The following is a 22791-nucleotide window of genomic DNA, read 5'->3' on the forward strand; positions in this document are numbered from 1 at the left end:
CTTGCTCAGTGATAAATTTCTTGCTAGGCATCAACTTCCTAGTTGTTAGCACTAGCCTAGGGATTTAGTGCTCTGAAGCATGTCCATACCACTCTCATTGCCAAGGATAGAATTTGCCAAGCAAATCTGCCACTAGATTATTTGTCCATATTATATGTTTAAAACTATCTCATATTCATTAAATTTCTTCATTTAAACTCTCAAAATGAGAATTTAAGAATTTCTTACTAGGTGTTGGCTTGCAAGATAGTGGCCTACACACATGGAGATGGATAAGGCTCACTAAAAATACTTAGAATATAATCATAATACTCTCAAGCATGTTCATGCCACTCTCACTTTTGACAAGCAAATGGTTAAAACTATTTCATACTCGCTAAATTTCTTCATTTAAATGGTAAAAAATGGTGGAAACTTTCTTACTAGGTGTTGATTTGCAAGATAGTGGCTTACACTCATAGAGATGGATAAGACTCACTCAAAAATACTTAGAATATAATCATAATACTCTCGAGCATGTTCATGCCACCCTCACTTTTGACAAACAAATTTTCTATCATGAGATTATTTGACAAGCAAATTGTTTAGTCATAAAATGATTTACCATATTATATGGTTAAAAATATTTCATACTTGCTAAACTTTCATTTAAATAGTCAAAATGGTCATTTTAGTTGAGGAAACTAAGTAGACAAGCTGTTAGTTTTAGTTTTGAAATTCTGAAACAAGTTTTGAGACATTATCATTATATATATACACTCTATATAAAAGAAATTTTTTCTAAAAATAATAAAAATTGGTTAAAATCATAGATTTTAATTATATATTTAAATAACATTAAGTGATGAGAAAAAAAAAATTCAGCAAGAAACACTCACACATAAGAAAGAAAGGAAAAAAAGGTCATATCACCGGATTTCACTTAAAAACACCCAAACCTGTAATATTAAAATGCTACACTTGCTATATATTTAAATAACATTAATTGATGACTATGCTTATAAGATGTATGTGCCTATAGCCACATGACACAATTAGGAAAGGTTGTGCATGGTGGATGATGTATCCATGGGTGCATATCCGTAACTCTACTGAAAGGGGTTCTTCGCCGGAAGTTAATCACCATCAACTTTTTTCATTAATAGTTTACACGTATTTTAATGAGGCAATTCTTATTTCTACTTCTATAGCATTATAAATGCCCTCTGATATGTGAGGGAAATAGCGTTCGTCTTCTCTCTCCATGTTCCATTCATTTGTTCACGTGAACAAATGAATGGAGCGTGGAGAGAGAGGGCGAGCGCTATTTCCCTCGCATGCCAGAGGGAATTTATACTGCTACAAATGAATGGAGTGTGGAGAGAGAAAGCGAACGCTATTTCCCTCGCATGTCAGAAGGCATTTATAATGCTATAAAAGTGGAAATAAGAGTTTCCTTTTAATGATGACCTCTAATAACAAGGATGAAGATATAAAAAGATATAATATTTACCTTAGGTTGAAAAAAGTTAATGGTTAATAAACTAATCGCTTTCACATATTTTAATGATGAACTAATAGTAAGAATGAAAATAAAATATTTACTTTAGGTCGAAGAAAATTAACAGGGAATAAACTGATTAAGACCAAATAATCATAACATAGCCACAAAGTCCAAGAAAATCTGACATCAATTGAGATACATCCACAGCCCCCACGAGAGATGATGGAACACCTGTCCTTATGATCAACGCCACTAAATGAAGGAGTGTGGCGACTGTGAAATGAAATGGTAGAATGGTATCTTCTCCTAAATATTCTAAAAAAAGATTCCGCGCGCTCGAATATCTCAAAGGAAGTAACTATCAACATCACATTTCGAAATATTTAATGTGTGAGGGGTGTCAAAAATTTGAACGTTTATGGTTGTATCTTAGTTGAAGTTTTTCTTTCTCGTCCTCCTAAGTTTTATTTGAGTTTGGAAATAGCTTGTCTGTGCCGTTCGTTTTAGTTGAGTTTGGCGATAGCCTGTCTGTGCCATTTTGTGAGAAGATGAATGGAAATGGCGACGGGCTGGCAATCGGTATTGATCTAGGGACAATGTACTCGCGTGTGGCGATATGACAGAATGGCAGGGTGGAGATCATAGCCAACGATCACGGGAATCGAACTACTCCCTCCATCTTCGCCTTCACAGATAAAGAGCATTTTATCGGAGAATCCGCTGAGAACCAAGTTGCCAGAAATCCCAATAATACAGTTTTCGGTCAATAATCGTCAATCACTATCCATACGATTTTATTTGTTACATTTTTCTTGTTTCCATCAAATTTGAATATGTATGTTTTTCGGGCCCATTGTTATATTCTTACTTTAAAGCAAAGTTGGTTTGTTAACCTGTGGCAGATGCAAAGCGGTTAATCAGAAGGAGATTCTCTGATCCGTCCGTTCAGAGCAATTTGGGGTTATGGCCTTTCAAGGTCATTCCAGGAACTGGTGATAAGCCCATCATCGTTGTAGAATACAAAGGGGAGGAGAAGCGTTTTGCAGCTGAGGAGATATCTTCCATGGTTTTAGCAAAGATGAAGGAGTTAAAATTAATGGAGAAATGGTTATATGGTTGTAACATATCTCCTTAGTTTAGGATTAGTTCCTAGAGTTTAGGAGGTTGTTTAAAACTACCTATTTTCAATGATGTATTTAATATTGTAATATTCATTTGATGTAATGTAGAGTGAACGAGAGTGAGAGTCTCATCTTTGTTTGAGTGCAGTCTCCCAAGTGCTGTACACACTTGTGAGCTGCAACTCCATTTAATTCAAAGTGTTATTTTTATCTTGGTATCAGAGCTTAGGATAAAGATAGCCTCAAATTTTTTTTAGGGATGTATCATTAGTTACATATCTGTAGTGGTAGGAGTGCATGTAAATGTATCTGTGTGATTAGGTGGAACTGCAGTAACACCTGGAGCGAAGGATCTCAGATAACTGATCATCTCTGAGTCAAAGAAAGGGTTGGAGCACATTTTTTTAGAAGCAGCAGCAGATTGGCGCGGATTTTGTGCAGACAGTCGCGCCAATCCAGAACAAAACAGATTGGCGCTATTTTTTAAAGAACAGACGCGCCAATTGGCGCTGGTTTGGGGCTGATAAGCGAGCCAACAAAATAAAAACTAAATTGGCGCGGATCCGTGGCTGTTAAGCGCGCCAATTTCCGTGGAAACCGTGAATTTTTATTTTCAGCAACTGACACAGATTTGTAGCTGATCAGAACGCCACAGAGCCAACCTCTTTCTCTCTGGAAATCTGCAATTTTTTGTTTCAAATCGGAGTTGCGCGGTGGTGGCATGTGGAGATTTCTACTCGGTGGCAGCAGATTTGATTTGCCCGGTGGTGGCGAATTGAGGTTCCTTGATCCGCTCGGATCGGACCTGCCCGGTGGTGGCGAATTGGGGTTCTGTGATCCGCTCGGAGGTAGCAGATCGGACCTGCCCAATGGTGGCGAATAAAAGCTCTGTGATCTGCTTGGTGGAAGTATATCGGTGTTTTTCCCGATGGTGGCGGAGTGCAACGCCTTGATCTGTTCGGTGGAAGCAGATCGTCTTTTCCCGGTGGTGGCGTGTTAGAGCTTGCTTGTTGATCTGTTCGGTGGTAGCAGATCGGTTTTGCCCAGTGGTGGCACAGTGAAGTCCCTAATCTGTTCGGTGGCAGCAGATCGGACTTGCCCGGTGGTGGCACAGTGAAGTTCCTGATCTGTTCGGTGGAAGCAGATCGGACTTGCTCGGTGGTGGCCTATTGGAGTGTTCTGTTGGGCGAAAATGAACAACAGTATAGAATCATACCTCCACGAGTCTGGCAAACTCGATGGAACGAATTTCTCCAACTGGAAATTCAAAATGCAAACTTTGCTAGAGAGTGTAAATGCATGGGCGATCATTGAAGGAAATGAGCCGAGATCTGGAACAACGACTCAAGAACAAGACTGGGATAAAAGAGAAATGAAAGCAAAAGTTATACTGAAGACGTCCGTGAAGGACAATATTATCACACATATCAGAGATTCCAAGTCAGTCGTTGATCTATGGACAACGATCAAGAACCTGTACGAGACTCAGAATACAAATCGTGTTCGGGCACTCAAGGGAAAATTGTTTGCATTGAAGATGGACGAGAATGAGTCCATTGGTGGATTCATGGCCAAAGTCAAGGATCTGAGAGACAAACTGGGAGCTATTGGAGAAAAGGTGTCCGACTTAGATCTAGTTACACTCACATTGAACAGAATGACTGATGAATATCAGACATTCATCACAGGACTGTCAGCGAGGGAGAAAGCCCCTTCATTTGATGAGCTGACAACGATTATGCTCCAGGAGGAGGAGCGAAGACAAAATTTGAAAACTCAGAGCAATGACCTAGCTCTGATGGCGAAGAGGCGACAATACAGAGGAAAGCAGCACCAGCACCAACATCAGCACCAGCAACCGCAACAGTAGCAGCAGAAGGGGGCCAGCTCTTTTCAAAAGAGACCATTCAGAGGTATGACTGATAATTATGTTAAGAGATGTTTTTATTGTGGGAAACCTGGTCATCAGATTAAAGAATGCTATAAGAGGCAGGCGGATGAAAGAAAAGGCAAACAGAGGAAACATCAGGGCTGTTTTGCTGGAGAAGAGGAGGACCACAGCCATGATCTTCGACTATTCACAGTCGATTGTGCTCTTTCAGCATCAAAGGGAGATGAGGATGACATATGGTATGTTGACTCTGGCGCATCCTCTCATATGACCGGTAAGAAGGACTGTTTTGAATTTCTTGAAGAATCTACATGTGGATCAAAAATTTATCTAGGAGATGACAGTGGGTATGAGATCAAAGGATGTGGAGATATTCCTGTGAAGCTACCTAGTGGCGAAATTAAACATCTTAAAAATGTATTATATGTTCCAGGAATTAAGAAAAACTTGATCTTTGTCTCAATGATTGTAGACCAGGACATGTAGTTGCAATTCTTTAAGAATGGTTGTGTCATTAAGGATAGCCAGATGGAAACAGTTGCAACAGGAGTGCGCGTGGGGAATTTGTACAGATTGGATGCAAAGAGTATGCCACGACAAGCAATGGTTGCAGCGGGATCAACAGTCGAAAATCTCTGGCATCAAAGATTTGGACATCTCAATTTGCAAGACCTCATCTTACTTCAGAAGAAAGGTATGGTCGATGGACTCCCTATTTTTCATAATGTCAAGCTGGAATGTGATGGATGTGCAATAGGGAAAATTTATAGAGAAGAGTTCCCTTTGCATGTCAACAAAAAGGAAAGAGACATCCTAGAACTAGTGCATACAGATATTTGTGGACCTATGCAAACTAGGTCCTTAGGAGGTGCATATTATTTTCTACTGTTTACAGATGACTGCACTAGGTTTTCATGGGTGTATTTTTTAAGTAAAAAGAGTCAAGCCTTTCAGTACTTTAAAGAGTTCAAATCTATGATAGAGAACCAAACAGGAAAAAGGATAAAGATTCTCCGTTCGGACCAAGGGGGAGAATACAGGTTAGGAGAGTTCATGAACTTCTGCAAGTAGCATGGGATTGTGCAGCAATTCACAGTGCCACACACTCCACAGCAGAATGGAGTAGTAGAACGCAAGAACAGAACTCTTGTGGAGTGCGCGAGAAGTATGCTTCAAGGTAAAGGTATATCAAATGGTCTTTGGGCAGAAGCCATTAATACTGTTGTTTATTTAAAGAATAGGAGTCCTACTAAATGTCTAGGCTTCAAAACCCCCTTTGAAGCATTGTTTGGACTCAAACCAGCAGTTAGTCATCTAAGAATATTTGGATCTAAAGCTTATGCTCATATACCAAAAGCAGATAGAAAGAAGTTAGACCCCAAAGCCTTGAAATGTATATTTGTAGGATATGGCACAGAGTATAAGGCATACAAGTTATATAATCCTGTGACTCATAAAGTTTTTGCAAGCAGAGATGTTGTTTTTCATGAACAGACTGAAGATGGAAAGGAAGACTCTAGCAATGACAGCCACATTCCATTGCTGATAGAGATGAATAGTGACGAAGATGAAGAGCAGGAGCAGGAGCAGAAACAGGAAGAAGTAGCATTAGATAGTGTAATAAGTGATGATGCAAGCCCGGAAAGTGCAGGAGCAGAAACAGGAAGAAGTAGCAGCAGATAGTGTAATAAGTGATGATGCAAGCCCGGAAAGTGCTGAAACAGATAGAGTTGAGGTAAGTCCTCTACCTAGAAGATCAGGTAGGAAGACTAGACTACCTGAAAGATTGAAAGGCTATGCTTTAATGTCTAAAATTTTAAACATTGTAGAACCTTCAAACTATGAAGAAGCAAGTAAATCAGATGAATGGAGGGCTGCAATGCATGAGGAAATTGAATCAATATATAGAAATCATACTTGGAATTTAGTTGAGTTGCCTGAAGGAAAAACCCCTATAGGTTGTAAGTGGTTGTATAAACCTAAGATAAATGCAGATGGGAGTGTAGAAAAATACAAAGCTAGACTGGTAGCAAAGGGTTATTCACAACAAGAAGGCATAGATTTCGATGACACCTTTGCCCCTGTAGCTAAACTAAATACAACTAGAATGCTAATCTCTTTAGCAACAAAACATAAATGGAAGCTACACCAGCTAGATGTTAAGTCTGCATTTCTGAATGGAGAATTAAAGGAAGAAATCTATTTAGTACAGCCTCCTGGTTTTGTGAAAAAGGGGCAGGAGAATTTAGTGTGTAAATTGCATAAGGCACTTTATGGTTTGAAACAAGCACCCACGTCATGGTATAAGAAAATTGATTCATTTTTTATACAACATGGTTTTCATAGGAGCCTCAACGACCCAAAACTGTATACCAAGATAAATAAACAGAGGCAAATCATTTTGATTTCTTTGTATGTGGATGACATGATTATAACAGGAAATGCAAATAATTTGATCAAAGAAATCAAGTAGCAAATGTCACAGGTATTTGAAATGAAAGACCTTGGAGATCTTCATTATTGCCTAGGTTTGGAGGTATGGAAAGATTCTAGTCAAACTTTTCTATCTCAAGGAAAGTATGTCAGAACCCTGTTGGAAAGATTCAGAATGGAACAGTGTAAAACAACAACAACACCATTGCAGCAAAATCTCAAGTTAAGCAGTGATGATGGCACAAAACAGGTGGATGCAACTTTGTATAGACAGCTAGTGGGAAGTTTGATATATCTCACGACAACTAGCTCTGATTTGGCATACTCTGTCAGTGTGCTGAGCCAATTTATGTCCAAACCACTTGAAAGTCACTGGATTGCAGCAAAATGTGTGTTGAGGTACCTTAGTGGTACTTGTAATTATGGTATTTTATACACTGACATTTCTGATGTTACTTTAGCAGGTTATTCAGATTCTGATTGGGCAGGTGACCTGGATGATCGTAGATCCATCACAGGTTACGCATTTAGTATTGGATCCGGGGTTATTTCGTGGAGTAGCAAAAAGAAAAGTATTGTAGCATTATCATCATGTGAAGCTGAGTACCAGGCATTGTGTGCAGCAACATGTGAAGCCATCTGGTTAAGGAGATTGCTTAGCGATGCAGGCGAAATTCAAAAAGAAGCAACCATGATCCAGGTGGATGTTGGTGGCCACCCACCTATCCCATTTGGACCCCCACAACTGTCTCTTTCAGTCTTTTTAGTTTCCTAAATTGTAGCACAGTTTACTATTTTTAGCAGTTTTTCGGGTCCTGAACTTCCGGAGCCATTTTGAGGCCCTAAACGACGTTTTTTTGGGATTCTGGGGCAACATGTGTCCATAGTACTCGGATAGATCTTTCTAACGAGCTATCGTACGCGTCAAACGAAGATCGTATGCCAAAGTTACGACCCCGGGAAATTGATGTACCAATTTACCCAAACGGGGCCCACAATTTGGCGTTTCATCTTCTAGGGTTAGGTTTCGGGATGTGAAGGGTTTTCCATTGTTTCTCAACAATAAATAGGCCTTCGAGCCTCATTGTAACACAGTTCGGAACAATTCAGAGGCATGTAGCCGCACATCTCTTCTCAGAGATAAGCTACCATCGCCCTAGCTGGGTTATTTCTATTTGTAAGCATATTTCAGTATTCTCCATTAATGAAATGAAGTATTATTTCCGTTGCATCTCTGTGTTTATGGTTATTGCATCTCTGTATTTATGGTTATCTCTGTAATCTATTGCGTTCCTGTTTAAATCCGGATCAGTGGTATCAGAGCGGTCTGCTTTTTCTCTGTTTTTCTTTGCATGTCCCCAAGGAGGTCCGGATATAAGGAGTTAGGGCTTGAACTGGTCGAACCTTTGCAAGACCAGCCGCGCAAATCCCGACGGCCTCCCATGGCGGATGAGAAGAAAGACGAGGGGGCAGGAGATCCTATCAAAATCTTGCTCGAAGAAGCGCTCGAGCGGCAAAGGAACGCGATGATGGATAGCTTTGCGCAGATCCTTCAGCGGCTACCCAGAGGCGACGCATCGGCTTCCAACAACGACTCTGGAAACGCCACACCGTTTAAGGTACAAGTGAATTTTGAAATCCCCATCTTCGAGGGACAGATAGACGCAGATGCTGTAGATAAATGGTTAAATCTGCTAGATGGGTATTTTTCTGTTCATGAATTTTCAAGTCGGGAAAAGATTATTTTCGCTCTTCTCAAAGCAGCCCCCCACGTCAAGGACTGGTGGGAAACATACTGCGAGCATAAGGATGAAAGTACATGCTCACTTTTTTCAGCCGCCCCCACTTGGAATGACTTCCGGGATGCCATCAAGGAGCAGTACTACCCTGTCGGAAGCTATGAGGACAAATACATCAAATGGACCACACTGCGGCAGGGACGAGACCAAGATGTGCTAGAGTTCACAAACATTTTTCATACCCTTCGCACACAGTTGGGTATCAAAGATTCTGAGCTGCATCTGGTACTCAAATATCGTGGCTGCCTACACAGATACATCCAGGAAGAGATGGTGTTCTTGAACATCTCCTCACTCGGCACAGCATACCGATACGTTGTCAAAATCAAGCAAAAGTTCAAACAGAAGAAGCGAGACTTTGGATCTGCAAATCCGAAGCCCAAAGGACAAAGCCAAGGCGGGGTGACCCAAGATAACCCGTCGAAGCCACAAGAAAAGAACAACACCACGAAGCCGAAGAAGGACACAGGAAAGTGGTGTGAGTTCCACAAAAGTCCCACTCATAACACAAGTGAGTGTCGGACCAAGCAGTCGTTGGTGGCTGAGTTGAAGGCTTCCGAATCAGATGCATGTTCTGACCCTGAGCCAGAACCCGACAAGGGGAATGGCAAAGGGACGCAGATCATTGATGCGGATCCCAGTGCCACTGTTGCCACCGCCAAGATCCAGAAAGATGAGCCCGAAAATCCAGAAGAAGGGAAGCGTCTTTTCCACTCACAGATGTGGGTGAAGGGTTCGCCGCTACAATTCATTGTCGACAGTGGCAGCCAAAAGAACCTTATTTCCGCAGAGGTTGTGAAGCGGTTGGGCCTACCGACTACACCACACCCACAGCCGTACAGTATCGGGTGGCTTCACGAAGGACGAGATCTGAAAGTTCGCCAGCAGTGTCGCCTTCCATACAGCATCAAACCCTTCACAGACGAGGTATTGTGTGATGTTACACCTCTGGATGTTTGTGATGTACTATTAGGCCAGCCATACTTGTGGAGACGACATGCTGTGTATGAGTCAAGGCCTCGCGCTGTCATTATTTCTTTGGGTGATTCATTATATAGGATACCAGAGGTAGCCCCACCTACTGCCACATCTTTGATCACTGCTAAAAAAGGCAGCAAGCTCATCTCACAGACCAGGAAATTTATCTGTCTGGTTCACTCCCAAAGTAAGGGGAAGATCGTTGCTACCTCCATGACCCCTGCAAAGGGTTCCTCCATGCAACAGCAGCAGCAAAGGGATACGGTCATGACAAAACATAGGAACAACTTCTCCTCACCAACAGAGATACCACACAAGTTTCAAGTGGGCGACAAAGTCTGGTTGCATCTACAGAGAGAACGCCTTACCAGAACCCATCAGAAACTCAGGCGACTCCGACATGGTCCTTACAACAGTACCAAGGCTATGGGGAACAATGCTTTGGAGCACATCACTCCTCCATTCCTTCGATTGCACCAAATGTTCAATGTGGACCATCGTCGACCATGCTTCCCACCATCGCTGGACACATCAGAGATTGCAGGACAAGTTCTGCAGATGGAGGAACTCAACGCAATGGGGACCATTGCTTCCTAAGGGGGGAGGAATGATCCAGGTGGATGTTGGTGGCCACCCACCTATCCCATTTGGACCCCCACAACTGTCTCTTTCAGTCTTTTTAGTTTCCTAAATTGTAGCACAGTTTACTATTTTTAGCAGTTTTTCGGGTCCTGAACTTCCGGAGCCGTTTTGAGGCCCTAAACGACGTTTTTTTGGGATTCTGGGGCAACATGGATTTATGTTGTCTCCCAAAGTGGTAGTACTCGGATAGATCTTTCTAACGAGCTATCGTACGCGTCAAACGGAGATCGTATGCCAAAGTTACGACCCCGGGAAATTGATGTACCAATTTACCCAAACGAGGCCCACAATTTGGCGTTTCATCTTCTAGGGTTAGGTTTCGGGATGTGAAGGGTTTTCCATTGTTTCTCAACAATAAATAGGCCTTCGAGCCTCATTGTAACACAGTTCGGAACAGTTCAGAGGCATGTAGCCGCACATCTCTTCTCAGAGATAAGCTACCATCGCCCTAGCTGGGTTATTTCTATTTGTAAGCATATTTCAGTATTCTCCATTAATGAAATGAAGTATTATTTCCGCTGCATCTCTGTGTTTATGGTTATTGCATCTCTGTATTTATGGTTATCTCTGTAATCTATTGCGTTCCTGTTTAAATCCGGATCAAACCAGCATCAAAACTGACAACCAGAGCACAATAAAGCTTGCATACAATCCAGTTTTCCATAAAAATACTAAACATATTGACACTCAGTTTCACTTTGTTCGAGAAAAGATACAGTCAAAAGAAATTTGTGTGGAGTATTGTAACACTTGTGATAATTTAGCTGATATTTTTACTAAGCCTCTAGGGCGAGTAAAGTTTGAGTTATTTAGAGGGATGTTAGGAGTGCAAAATAACCCTTTCTCCATTAAGGGGGGGAGTTAAAAATAATGTAGAAATGGTTATATGGTTGTAACATATCTCCTTAGTTTAAGATTAGTTCCTAGAGTTTAGGAGGTTGTTTACAACTACCTATTTTTCAGTGATGTATTTAATATTGTAATATTCATTTGATGTAATGTAGAGTGAACGAGAGTGAGAGTCTCCTCTTTGTTTGAGTGCAGTCTCCCAAGTGCCGTACACACCTATGAGCTGCAACTCCTTCATTTAATTCAAAGTGTGATTTTTATCTTAAGACCATTGCAAGCTTATCTTAGGACCACAATGACGAACGCTGTCATTAGTGTTCCTGCATGTTTCAACGATTCTCAGAAGCAGGCAACAAAGGATGCTGGCGTCATTGCTGGCTTGAATGTTATCAGAATTATCAACGAGCCCACTGCTGCTGCCATTGCCTATGGACTGGACACGAAGGCTACTAGTGTTGGTAAGATCAATGTTCTCATTTTTGACTTGGGTAGAGGCACCTGTAATGTTTCTGTTTTAAGAATTGAAAGCCATCTTTTTGAGGTGAAGGCCACAGTTGGTAATAACAATTTGGGAGGCGAAGATTTTGATAGCAGATTGGTTGACTACTTTGTACGATACATTAAGATAAAGTATGAAAAAGACATCAGTTGAGACTCAAAAAATCGTGCGTAAGGGCGAAGATAACCCTCTCATCAACTGCCGAGACGACCATTGAGATTGATTCTCTCTTTGATGGTATTGACTTCAATTCCACCATTACTCGGGCCATATTCGAAGAACTTAACATAAATTTGTTCACGAAGTGCATCGAGCTTGTTGAAAAATGCGTGGGAGATGCCATGATGGACAAGAATTCGATTCATGACGTGATTCTTGTTGGTGGGTCTACTAGGATTCCCAAAGTGCAGTCGTTATTGCAGGACTTGTTTAATGGCAAGGAACTCTGCAAGAATATCAACCCCGATGAGGCCGTCGCATAAGGAGCTGCGGCGCAGGCTGCTATTTTGAGTAGACAGGGTGATGAGAAAGTTCGAGATACGCTTCTTCGGGATGTAACTTCTCATTCTTTATGGATTGAAGCTGCAGATGGTTACAGGGCTGTCTTGATCCCTAGGAAAACCATCATCCCCACCAACAACCAAACTGATTTGTCGTTTCATGTGTATGAGGGTGAGGGAATTCGAAGCCGAGATAAGAACTTGTTGGGCAAATTTGATGTATATGGCATTTCCGCAGGTCCAAGAAAAGTTCCCCGTGTCGAAGTGAGCTTTGACATTGATGCCGATTGTATTCTCAATGTATCTGCTGCGATGGACACAACCAGTAACGAGAAGAAGAATATGAGCGTCATAAACAACCAGGTTAGATTGAGTAAGGAGGAGATTGAGAAATGTTTCACGATGCTGAGAAATACAGGTCTGAGGACACACAGCACAAGAAGAAAGTGGAGGCCAGGAACTCGTTGGAGAATCACATTTATAACATGAGGAACACCGTCCGAGTGATTGAAGATGCTATTGAACGTACTATTCATTGGGTAGAACAAAACGAGGATGCGGAGGCAGATGCGCTTGATGGGAAGATGAAGGAGCTGGAGAGCGTTTGCAGTTCCATCCGTCATCAAGATGTGCATAGGTTTTTTCATACGAGGCAGCCCATTGTGCAAGTATTTTGAAACCTCCAACCTACAGGTAGCAAAATGTTCAAATATGGTTCTCTTTTCGTACGAGGCTGTGTCCATTGTCATGTATTTTGAAATCTCCAACCTACAGGTAGCAAAAGGTTCGGATGTTTTAGAGCTTTAAATTAGCAAAAGGAAACAAAATTTACATCAAATTCGGTCGATTTTCTTATCCGCTTACCTACATGTCTTTTTTAAGACTTCTTGAATTGTACATATTTTACTCAACAGATGAATTAAATATTTTTTTAATTATTATTATAATTTATGTATAAAATATTGCAGATATGGTGTATTTTTTAAATTTAATTTAAATCAAGTTTAATAGCTTCATATTTTGTTCTGGTGATATAATTTTTAAATTTAATTTAAATCAAAGTTTAATCGCTTCATATTTTGTTTGGGTGATATAATTTTTATATTTAATTTAAATCAAGTTTAATCGTTTCATATCGTGTTCTAGTGATATAATTTTTAACCATAATTTTGGGTTAAATTGTAGAATTTTTTCTTATTTAAATTTACTTTTAGAATATCAGTGACTTAATACTTCTTAGACTATCTAAATAACATAATTAAAACTTCTACTTTTGATTAATCTTTTAAAAAAAATATTAAAGTATTTAATTAAGCTCTTTTTTGTACTCCCCTATTTAATTCTTAATTAATTGATGTCTTACACAAATGGCACTCAACCATCTGTTTACAGCGAAAGTAAATGCTTTTACGAACATTTCAACTCTTAAATAAAGAGCTTTGTACGGAAAAACATATATATAATAAATTTTGATTTAAAAAAAAAAAAAATATTTAAAAATATTAAAACATTTAAATTTCATAAAATATAAAATTAATTTATAAAAAATATATATTAAATATGAAAACTTAAAAGAAAGGAAAGACGAGAGTACGGCTGCCCTTAACTGAAATTTTATTTAAAAATATATTTTCAAATTCTACTTTTATCGCATCGGAGAAGACGGTCTTCGCTAAAGTGGCGGCCGTAGCAATTATTCCCGTGCCCTTCACACGAGCCATAGTGGCTGCATGCGGTGGGAACTGGCTATTCTGTTTTTATGCGTAACAATTATCCCCGTGCCTTTTCACACGGGCCACAGTCCGGGTATGGGGGTGGAAACACTGGTTATTCAGAGAATACGGTTATTTTAAGATTTTATTTTTCTAGCATCGGAAAATACGGCCTTCGCTAAAGTGGCGGCAGTAGCAAATATTCCGGTGCCTCTCACACGAGCCATAGAGGCGGTCCTCGCGGATGCGGTGGGAACTGGAGCGGCTCTTATTTTCGATTTTATAGTAATATTAATGTGATTTGACATGGGACTGATATAACACGATACAACACCCCGCGTGATGATGAGAGAGAAAAAAAATAACGACGTATTGTATTGTGTTATATCAACCCCATTTCAAATCGCATTAATATTGTTATAGGGTCTGAAATAGGAGTCCCGGGAACTGGTTCTTCTGCTTTATGTGGATTTAATTAAATACTAAATGGGTGCCCGTTCATGCAGCTACAGCACGTAGTGACCGTCAATGGTTTCTTACCGAAGCGGCGATGGGGATTCTCCCGATAACATCACGATTAGATTGATTTCTTTTCAATGTTTTCGTTTGTTGTGTTAGTTGTTTAATTATTTAATAGTGTCTTAGAATTTGGCAACTCATTTCTATGTATAATTTTCTTTTTGTTAAGCTAAATTATATTTTTAATGTAAAAATGGTTTTAGTATTCTGAATAATTTTAAGAAATTTGGATTATGTAGATTATTTAATTTAAATTTACAAATTTTTTAAAACAAAAAAATTAGACATTTTTAACATAAAAAAATTAGATATTGTCAATGTATTCAAACAAATGTACACAATATAAGAAGGAAGAAAGAAATTATTTTAATGTCCACAAGTCTAAAAATAGCCTATGGGACAGATTGCTTCTTCATCTGTTTGATGTATTCGGCCATTTTTCAGTGAAGCTTCACAATAAATGCTCCCACTTCTTGACAAACCCCTCGCTAAATAGATTATCCCAAGAGCTCGTTGCCAGCATATCTGTATAACTTTCCGTGTTGTCTTTGAAGGCTTCACATTCTAAAATGAATTGTTTTTTTGTTTCCACTTTTCCAAAAGAACAGAAAATGCATACCTTTTCCTCCCACATTTCCTTTGGCTTTTTCCACTACCTTGTTTCACAACGGCAGCGTATTTGTATAACTTTCCCTGTTGTCTTTGAAAGCTTCACATTCTAAAATGAAATGTTTTTTGTTTCCACTTTTCCGAAAGAACAGAAAATGCATACCTTTTCCTCCCACATTTCCTTTGGCCTTTTCCACTACCTTGTTTCACAACGGAGTTGATAAGGATTAGTCCTTAACTGAACAATAAGAATTTTGGCTCTCCAAGAGATATTGGCCTCTATGTATGGTTTTGGTTGATGATTATGAGTGAGATTAAACACTTCAATATAATGATTTTTCTTTCGCCATCTACCATCTTCCATTTGATCAATTTTTTAAAAATACCTTATGACTTGTAACATAGCAATTGCTTCAATAGTAGTAGTCCCTATTTCACTTAACAAGATATCATAAGGATGTAAATAGTAAAGATATACATTTTAATAGGTATTATTTATTTTTTTATCTAAAAATTTAAAGAAGTTTTATGTTTATGTTTATTTTTATTGAAAATGTTATATCAATTCAAATTTATTATTTAATTAATTTTTAAAAATAATTTATTATTATCCCTTTTTTTTTAAGTTTTTTTGGGTTAATTTTCATTACAAGTATTTTCAATTCTTTCTTATATCAAAACCCACACCACATTCAATATTCATATTTTATATATTTAGATTTGACATTTCCCTTGATATTTTTTCAATTATTTATTTTTATTTTTATAAAATATCACAATAATGATTTAAATATTATAATTTTATTATTAAAACCAATTATAAATATTAAATATAAATAAATCCAATGATAAATTTAAATGATTAAAAATAAACATTAAATGAACCTAAAAAAAGTCATTTGTATTTTAGGATGCCCATATATTATTATCTTTCTTTATAGTATTGAACATATTAGTTTATTAGTATAGTAATGCATCAATAATTGTGTATTAATTATGTTATAAATTTTATAATATTTATTTTAATTATGTCTTTTAATAAAAATATAATATATATTTTTTCAAAATAAAAAAAGTTAAATACAATTTTTTATTATTATTTATATTAAAACAAGTGTAATATCTAGTATTGATGAGTGTATTTGTTTTTTATGCAAAAAGTTATAGATAGTAATCACTGAATGCTTGAACAAATTCATAAATTTAATAATGAAACACATTTGAATATGACAGAAGGTAATTAATGTACTAGACAACTTTGGAGAAAAATAGAGATAAGTGCATAATAATTTTGGATGAAACATTAGCTCCAACATTATTGTTTGCTACAAGAGATGAGACTTTATTAAAATGTGTTTGTGCACATTCTATTCCATCTCTAGGTTATAAGATCAAATAAGAAAGACAAATTACAATGCCTAATAATAATAATAATAATAATAATTTTTTAAAAAGATAATTATTGTAACAATCTATTTATTTAACTTTATATTTATAGTCATCTTAATTCAACATTAAATAGATAATTTATGGTAGAATTTTTATGTCTAAAAAATCAAATTCATATATCTCATGTATTCGTGACATTTAATTGCACCATAAATAATTCACATGTAACAAAATATTTAAAATAAAAAATTACAATATCTAGTATATTAATATAAAAAATTAAGATATAAAAAGACTTATTTTTTATTTATATTTTTAAGTTAAGATGAAAGTTTTATCGATGAAAATATTGAACATAATGAAAATCAACAATGGAAAAATCAATGTAATATGTAGTATGCTTTAAAATCCGAAAACATAATGGCAACTATGTTTTTGAAAAGAAAATATTAATTATGGACAATCAGTAAATTTGATTTTTTAATTTTTTTTTAATCGATAATTAATTTATGAAAGTTAATTACATATATATAGTTTTTAATTTTGAAAATTTGATTTTAAATTTTAAATTTCTAAAAAGTAATTTTAATATTTAATTTTACTAAAACTTTAATAAACTTTACAAATAATTTCTATAAATTTACAAGAATCAAAACATTTTAATCCAAGAGGGGGAGGTGAGAACGGAAAGTTGAGGGTTGCAACTGGAGCTAGGGTTTTGACGTTGGGAACCATGGCGGGATGTGCAGGGGGGAGTGTTGCTCCCTCCTACAGTTAGGCAGTTACAGGCAAAAATAAGGAAGCAGGAAAGCAACATTTTAAAAAACCTCTGGAGAAGGTAGCAGAGGCAAGAGGCAAAGGAACATTGGAAGGAAACGGACTTCAGGAACAAGAAGGGGATCAGCCGGAAACAAATAAGGAGAAGGAGAATGAGGGCAGCTATGGAAAACATACTTCCACAAGGACAATAGGGGTCTGCAAACCCAAGTCGAGCACCATTCCCCGGGTCATATTAAGCGATCCTGCGCTTCAAGCTCATAGGGATCATATGACGGAACATGCGATCATATGCAAATTTATGGGGTTATGGCCGACGGAGAGGGTGCTACACATCTGGATAAGGAGTCATTGGAAGCCAAAGGGGGAAATACACCTACATCTGGGCTCTAAGGGCTTCTTCACAGTGGTGTTCACGAGCCTAGAGGATAAGGATAGAGTGTTCGAAGGAGGTCCATATTTCTATGCGGTGGCAGGACTCTACATGCGGCCATGGAAAATGAACTTTGTCCCGGAGCGTGAAACTTTCACATCGGTACCAGTATGGATTAGACTTTACTCCCTTCCTCTGGATTATTGGCTACCAGAATCTCTGAAAATAATAGGAAACAAGCTGGGGCATTTTCTAAAGATATCAGAGGCAACTCTGAAAGGAAAATATACCTCCTTCGCCCGAATCTGTGGAAATGGACTTATCTGGAGCCCTTCCGGAAGCGATAATTTTAGAGGTATATGATGAAGAATGGGTTCAGACTGTGGACTATGAGCACATCCCATTTAGGTGCTGAAAATGCCATGAACATGGGCATTTATTCAGAGACTGCCCAGAAAACACTATGGAAGGGAAGGTGAACACTGTTAAGGATAAGAATCATGAGGGTTTCACCAAGGTTGGGAGCAAAGGGAAAGGTAGTAAACGTCCACAAAAGAAGATGAATGAGGATAGATAGTCAAGACACAATCGGTTCAAAATCTTAGAGGAAGAAGAGGAGAACAAGGAAACAATCCAGGATAAGGAAAACTTAATCAATGAAAAGGAAAAGGAAACTGACATGGAGGGCATCACGGTAGACAACCAGCAAAAGGATGAGCGACCAAGCTGTATGGAGATAAGCAGGGATGAGGAGATTACTCCAAGTGAAGTGGGAACGGAGGACTATGAACTACATGAGATTTTGGATAAGGAAAATCTGGATCTAGAAAAATTTCTGGAACAAGGGATGACCATAGGAGTGGACTCCCTGCCAATAGAATATTATGATAGGATACAACAGCTCTTTCTATGGAGATCACAAGCGAAGGGAGCTGGGGTCAAAATAAATCATGAAAGTCAAGAGCATAGTGGGGTTGTAATGATGGAAAATGTACAGGCACAATCTTCAAAGAACTCAGGAAGGAAAAGAGGAAGGAAAAAATAGAATGAGTTGCTCAACGAATGTGGGAAACTACTAATTAACTCAGGTAAGATGAAAGATCTTACCAGTTACTCCTTTACTAACCTTTCTTAATGAAGCTCACAACCTGGAATATTAGAGGCATAGGAAATAAAAGGAAACAAAGGACTCTCAGTAATAGAATCAAAGAAGAAAAACCAGACATGATTTTTATTTAGGAGACAAAATGTTCGATGGAGAAGATTAGAGAAATTCATAAGAAGTGGCTAATCAGATATGAGTATCTAGAGGTTAAGGCAAACAACTCGGCGGGGGGGATTCTCACGATGTGGGATCCACAAAAATTTGTGATGGTTTGTCAACCTATAGGTGACAAGGAAGTATACATGATCACAAATGTTTATGGACCACAAAAGCAAGCAGAGAAACTCAAGATTCTCATCTCCTTTGAGAATCTCAGTTCAAGACACCTCAATATGCCCTGGATTGTTGCAGGAGACTTCAATATGATAAGATCCCTCTCAGAGAAAAAATGGGGTATTAGATAGTTAGGAAGAGATTCCTTCGCCTTCCAGAATTTTATAATGAACATAGCGCTAGTGGACACTGAAACAATAAATGAAACCTTCACCTGGAACAACAAGAGGGGAGGGGATTTTCAAGTTGCCTCCAAACTTGATAGATTTATTATCTCAGAGGACCTCCTTCTCACAGGCCCAGCCATTACAGCTTCTATTTTGCCCTTTGGAGGATTGGATCACTGGCCTGTACAGCTGGAAGCCACCTTTATGGGCACACCAAGAAACAGACCTTTCAGGTTTGAAAATGCATGGCTATCTCATCTTGAATTCACCAGTAATATTGGAAAATGGTGGAGAGAGGATTTGAACATTCAAGGCACTAAAATGTTCATGCTCAATCAGAGACTCAAATACATCAAATCCAAACTTAAAGAATGGAATAAAAAGGAATTTGGGGATATCTTCAAGGCCAAAAGAGAAGTTGAGAAGAAGCTCCAAGAGATCAACCAGATAAACATCACAGAGGGCTTTACCGAGGAGCGGCGAAAGATTACTGACTCTTTGCAGGAAGAATGGGAAGAGCGATGCTTGCAAGAGGAAATTTTCTGGTGGCAGAAATCAAGGATACAGTGGATTAGGGAGGGAGAAAGGAATACAATTTTTTTTCATAAATCCACCATGGCTCACGGGGCACACAACAGAATCACCAAGCTCAAAGATTCTCAAGGGATAGAGCTTGTTTCTTACAACGATATGGAATCAATCATTGTACAACACTTCCTCAATATAGCAGAGGAACCTCTGGAGGACAGATCCAGATTCATTGAACAATTCACTCAATATATCCCTCAGCTAGTCACCAGACAGGATAACCACAATCTTAACAGGCTAGTATCGGAAGAGGAGGTTAGTGGAGTGATCAATGAAATGCAAAATGGAAAAACCCCAGGCCCAGATGGGTTCAATGTAGAATTTTTCAAAGCCTGCTGGGAAACAGTCAAACATGATATTCTTGAGGTTGTGGAAGACTCAAGAAAATCTAAAAAGGTTCTGAAGGCTCTTAATACTTCCTTCATAACTCTGATCCCAAAACAGGAAAATTCCATGACTCCAGATGGTTTCAGACCCATAGCCTTATGTAATGTGGTGTACAAAATCATTTCTAAAGTGATAGCCAATAGACTCAAACACCTTCTACCTTCTCTCATCTCAGAGGAGAAAACGGGCTATGTGGAAGGAAGACAAATCCTCAACAACATCATCCAAGCACATGAGGTGGTACACTCTCTCAAAAGCAACAAACAATCTGGTATGATCATTCAGTTGGACCTAGCGAAAGCCTATGACAAGCTAAGTTGGTCTTATATAAGAGCAATTCTAAGGGCCTATGGCTTCGACCAAAATTGGATAAGATGGGTTATGGCACTCGTCACCACGACCAGTTTTTCTATACTGCTCAATGGGGTTCCATCAAGAACCTTCACACCTTCCAGAGGTCTCAGACAGGGAGATCCGCTTTCACCTTTCCTCTTCGTTCTCATGATGGAAGGGCTAGGTAGAGCATTTAAAATGGCAAATGCAGAAGGACGAATCCAGGGTATCAAACTCACCTTAGATGGAGCGGCAAACACACATCAACAATTTGTGGATGATACTGCATACCCACAGTCAGGGAAGCCAGAGAGATCAAACACATCTTGAATGACTTTTCTATGGTAGTAGGCACAGAGGTAAGCCTCAACAAATCCAAAGTTTTTTTCTTTAACACCAACATTGCTATTCAGAGAAATATTACTAGAATTCTTGGGTTTCAAAGGGATCAACTACCTTCCAAGTATCTAGGCATACCGCTTACTGACAAACCTTTGAGCAAGGGGGTGTGGGAGACAATAATTAACAAACTTCAGGACAAGGTCAGGAAATGGACACACAGATCTAAATTTGGCAGGGCGCCTTGTGCTCACACAAGCGGTCTTGCAGGCAATTCCCATTTTCATGCTCTCAGCTCTTCCTACTCCTAAAGGTATTATGCAATAGATTAGAAGTATACAAAGGGATTTTCTGTGGGGTAGAGGTGAAGAGAAAAAAAGTGGGCTTTAGTAGCCTGGGACAAGATTTGCAAGCCCAAAAGCCATGGTGGCTTGGGGCTTCATGACCCTGAAACCCTCAGTAGAGTTTCGGGAGCCAAACTTTGGTGGAGATGGATTAAGGAGTTGGCTGCTCCCTAGGCTAAGCTTTGGAAACAAAAATATGCCAAGTATTGGCAAGAGAAGGACCACATTAGAATGTCAGGGAAAATCAGGGGCTCTCATATTTGGAATCTGGCCTGGGAGAATAAAATTATTATTCAACAACATAGTTTTTGGGAAATTCGAGCAGGGAATTTAGCAAGATTTTGGGAGGACAACTGGCAACAGGAATCCAACCTATATAGGGATGAATTAGCAGCTCTCAAGAGAGACACAGATAACAAAGGGCTGATTATGGTTAAAGACTTTTGGGACCAGGATAGGAATATTGGAAAATGGAGGAATTGGAAGGATCTAGGCTACAGTGATGAGAGCCCTTTGAAGGTCCTGGCAAGAGCCCTCACCCAGGAGCTAGAGCATAGAAGGATTCTGGTATCCTCCTTATCTGACCAATTAAGATGGGGAAAGAACACCGAAGGCAACTTTAACCTCAAAGAAGTTAAACAGGAAGTAATAGGTTTTAACTATCCGAATCTTGATCAAGTCTGGAAGAAACTATGACAAAGCCCCCACTGGATGAAAATAAAGTTATTTATTTGGCTAGTGCATCAAAGGAAAATATTAACCTAGGAGAATCTCAAAAATAAAGGATTTATTGGTCCCTCCCAATGTTACCTTTGTGGTTCTCAAGAGGAGACGATGGAGCATGTTGGGACCCTATAATACTAATGATTACCCCATTACTATTGTAGTTATACCCCTTATTAATATTGTTGTGCCCCTATTTCCCCCATATTGTTATTACTGTGCCCCATAGAATCCCTCTATTGTTATTTTTGTGGCTTTATATTATTATTGTTAGGTTGGCTGGATTATATTATGACTCCTTAGACTCCTATATAGAAAGGAGGTTTTGTCATTTGAATCATCCAAGAATTGTCATTTATGTAATGTAAAGGAGGTTGCCCCCTCGAAGATGCTAAATTCTAAGGCGTTGATATATCTTTTCTATCTTTTCTTGAGCTGGTTTCATAACATTTGGTATCAGAGCTTTGGATTCTAGGGTTTCACTGCTCCAAATAGGTCATCGTGGAATTTTCGCTATAACTTTTTTTTCTGTGATGTTTCAGAAGTTGCAAAAAAACCCATTTTAGAAGAAATCGTGTTGAACATTGGATCCGAATTTCAGAGCTTTTCGCGTGATATTTGCGGAGATATGATCTGAGGAAGTTGGTCTTTTTGCAGACTCCTGAATTACATTCAAAACAGGTGACCTGGGGAAAATAGTCATAACTTTCTCTCTGAGTATCAGATTGAAATTTCGTAAGAAGGCACAGAAAGAGGACGGACTGTAGTTTCTTGTATGAATGTTTCAGGTCCAAAGGTCGAAACAGTGACTCGTGGCACATCGTACAAGTTCGCTCTACTAAACTAGTCTATAAGCAAGTCACTGTGGGAGATTTCACATAACTCTTCCTTGGAGAAT

At 38.7% G+C, this 22791-nt stretch overlaps 1 pseudogene; it reads left to right on the forward strand.

Moving 5' to 3' along the window:
• The first annotated feature begins 2031 nt into the window (after positions 1-2031).
• Positions 2032-12872, forward strand: LOC149187596 (heat shock cognate 70 kDa protein pseudogene; annotated as a pseudogene).
• Positions 12873-22791: the final 9919 nt, after the last annotated feature.

Source organism: Pinus tabuliformis, chromosome 3_1 (assembly GCF_031772625.1).
Source record: "Pinus tabuliformis cultivar Carrire ecotype Pingquan chromosome 3_1, CPIR1, whole genome shotgun sequence".
Taxonomy (NCBI): Eukaryota; Viridiplantae; Streptophyta; class Pinopsida; order Pinales; family Pinaceae; genus Pinus; species Pinus tabuliformis.